Source organism: Pinus tabuliformis, chromosome 7 (genome assembly GCF_031772625.1).
Source record: "Pinus tabuliformis cultivar Carrire ecotype Pingquan chromosome 7, CPIR1, whole genome shotgun sequence".
Taxonomy (NCBI): Eukaryota; Viridiplantae; Streptophyta; class Pinopsida; order Pinales; family Pinaceae; genus Pinus; species Pinus tabuliformis.
In genome coordinates this window covers 1,921,231,838-1,921,235,538 of record NC_142293.1, presented here as the reverse complement: position 1 = coordinate 1,921,235,538, position 3,701 = coordinate 1,921,231,838, and positions in this window count along the sequence as shown.

The window sequence follows — 3,701 nt, the reverse complement described above, 5'->3', positions numbered from 1 at the left end:
ACAGGTTGACTTTGGATAAATTGACCTAGAAAAGGTTGGTTTTGGAAATCTTGACCTTGGAAAGGTGGGCTTTGAAAAAATTGACTTTGAAAAGGAGGAACCTGATAAGCTTGACCTTGAAAAGGTGGGATTTGGAAAGCTTGGCCTTGAAAATGTGTTTGCAATGTTCCCATACCAGGTTGTCCGATAGGAATCTATGGTGTAGAGTGGACAATAAGACCAGTTTGATATGTAGATGCTTGAGGGATAACCTGCGTAGTTTGTGGAACAGGTATTTGAGGGGTAACTTGAACGGTCGTTTGTGATATTCCCAGGATAGGTGTCTGAGGTGAACTTGGAACTTGATATGAAACATGTTTCTAAATAGATGTTTGAGGTGCACTCTGAACAAGTTGTTGAATAGATTGTTGAGTTGGTCACTAAACAGGTGCTTGAGGAATTCCTTGGACATGTCGTTGGACATGTGTTTGCAGAATTCCTTAAATAGGCTATTGGACAGGTACAACGATACTTTGAATAGGTATTTGAAGAATAGATTGTCCAGTAGGTTGAACAGGTTGATAAACTGGAAATTGTGGAGAAACTGGAGCAAAATGTTGAGAAAAAGTAAGATTCCAGATAGTGTTCGTCCCAAGGTAAGGAGTAGCAATCAAAGGTCGAGCTATGACAGGTTGAACCAAACCGAGCTGAGATATCTGACACTAAGTTCGAGTAAAAGGTTGACCTCCAACTGTAGGATAAGATTTGATAACAGGTTGTCCTCCAGGTGGAGGATAATGTGGTCCCCCCCCAGGCGGGTAATAAACACCATTTTGGGTTACTTGAGGGTTACCTAAGTTACCAGATACCATGATATTGCTCTGATGTCGTAGGAGATTCAAGAATGGATGTCATGCTTTGAATAATAGATGTAGATAAACTAGTTGACCAAGTAGAAGGTTGATGAGAAGAAGAAGCTCCTGAAAAAGTCCCAGTAAGTGACTAGTATCTAGGAGTAACTCATGAACCACCATACAATAATGATTTCAGGGAGCTAGTAAACATAGATGAATCAGTAGGTTGGCTCCCAAGAAGAATTTATGACATAGTTCATCTTGGTGAATAAAAAGGAATGCGGTGAGGTGAAAAACTAGGACCTAAAAAGTTTAAAGGGGTAGAATACTAAGGATTAGGTCGGAAAGGATTGAAAGGAAATCTTGTAAAAACTCTTGGATCAAAAGGTTCACCAATGGTAGCTGGAGTACTTGGTGATTCTTCGTCCTCGTTCCTAATAATATCTTCAATGCTAATTAATCCAAGGAGTAATCCATTTGTAATTATCATCTTCCTTCGAGGTGAAGGTGGAGTAGGAGTAGGAGCTATAACAACCGAAGGTGATTCAGGTTGAGAAATATCAGACTCAAGTTCTTTTACTTCTGGTTCGGTTAGTTCAATGTCTAAAATTTCACTAATATCAGACTCAGTTTAAACTACTTCGGTAATTTCTAGGCCAAAATGAACTAAGATTGATTCTACTTTTTGTGTTGGATTCACTTCAGTTTCTACTGTCTTAGATTGTAAAACTATAGATGTTTCAGGTTGTTTTGAGGTTCCATATCTTGTTGATTTTGACCTTTCAATTTTTATCTTTTCCAATTGACTAGGTGTATATTCAGGGGGTTTACCCTACATTCTATGTGAATGCCTTGGTGAATTAGCCAGGATGAAATTTTTTCAATAAACCAAGCAATATTCACAATCCAATCCTAAGGTCTCCAAAAAGTAAAAACAAACAATTAACACACGCTAAAAATCTAAGGATTCAAACCATGAAAATAATCTTTTCACAACGAAATCACTAGTTGGTGATGAAACCCAATGTCGCAGAGCTCAAAGTGAAAAGTGGCTATAGATAGAGCGGGTGGAACCAATTATGCTGATAACTTTCTTAATTTACACGATCTATTGCAACTAAAATTCATTTATGACATCTCGAATGAATAATACCCTCCAAAAAGGTCTAAGTAGTCTAGCCAACGTTTGTTCTAGGTATAACATAGACTTCCCCTCTATCATCACCTCGGGTAAAAACCCTAAGATTAAGGTCTCTAAGGTTGCCACGTAAAACAATTTAACCAGGGCGGACAATCATAGATCAGATGTGCACGCAAGGGAAGAGTAATAAAGCTCAATCCCATTGAAAGTTCCTCAACGTGGTTAATCTGAGGTTTACTTCCAAGTGACTCCCAAGTACATTTCAACATCATTTTTAATACATGTAAATCTCTCTACCATAACCAATGAAGTGGGTTCAATCACTCCACTGGGTCTGACATGATCTCATGGTTGACTCCTTTGTAAAGGGAGCTTCACAGAGCAAAATTGCAGTAAATGGATTTTTCTCCCTATTGCGAGATACTAATGTTTGTTTGCAACTTTGGAAAATTAACTCTCTTCTGTTGGGCCGCTAATATGTCATTATTATTACCACTCTTTAACGCCTATGTCATCCATTTCTACCATTCTTTATCACGTCATTTATCATGGTTTATCATATAATTCCATCTTATAATTATTTATGCTCTTATGGATAAATATCATTTCTTCTCCTTTATTTTTATTAAATTGATTATTATGCATGATTTTACGAATTATGGTTTATTAATAAATTTACTGAAACTTCACTCACCATTTTAGCCTCCAAGATATTTTCCAGATTGAAGATTTGATCTCCAGCTCATCATTAAATGTGCCAACTCAGAAATTCGCTAGAATAAGAAGTGATAGTTTTGTATTGGACGGTTCGAGAAAATGGAGAAGAATCTGGGAAATTAGAAACATGGGTTTTGTCCAGAACAGACCAAATTATTTTTGCAATGAGACATTTTCCCAAATTCGGTCTGTATTAAGAGAAACAGAAGGTTCTCTAAAGACGTTTTTCTCAGATTCACTGTTGTGGCCGTTTTCCAAATTATCTTAGTTGCAATACCAAATTCGATCTATTCCTGTTGAATGTTGATCGAAAGATATTTTAGAGATGATCTTGTTGATGAATTTGTTGTGAAAAATCCAATTTTGTAATAGAAATCATATTGTAATCATATCTGTTGTAACTTCTCTCTGCTCTCTCTGTATTTAAATGAGAACAGAGATCAGAGAAGGAGATGAAGGGGAATTATAGAGATTCATGATTGATGATGGGATAGATTATGAGAAATTAAGTTAGGGATTATTAGAGATAGGATAGGAGGAAAGGGGGACTGTTGCATTACCGTTGTAATTCTCAAGGCTTTTGCTGTTGTAATGATTTCACAGTTTGATGATTAATTAGTAAAATAGTTGCTGTTCCATTATTTGATACTGGAGTAAGTTCAGCAGTGCTTCATTGGCGGCTAAGGGCCCGACCCTAGTGGATCCACTTGCTACCTGTACCATTATTTTACAGTTCCAGTCGTGTGATGGTTTGATTTACTTTTCATTGCTTTTGAGTTGCATTGCTTTCTAACTTCCTGTTCTTATACATTTTCCTAAAATCGTTTCGTGCATGAAATCACAATTGGATTGCGTTGCTATTTTCTTCCACCATAACAAATATTATTATCCTTTACAACTTATATTGTTATGCTATTCATTTCAAGTATAAAGATTCGTTGTTCATTTCTATTAAAATATCTTTGTTGTTCATTCTTACTAAATAAGCTTTGTTGTTCATTTCTTTCCTG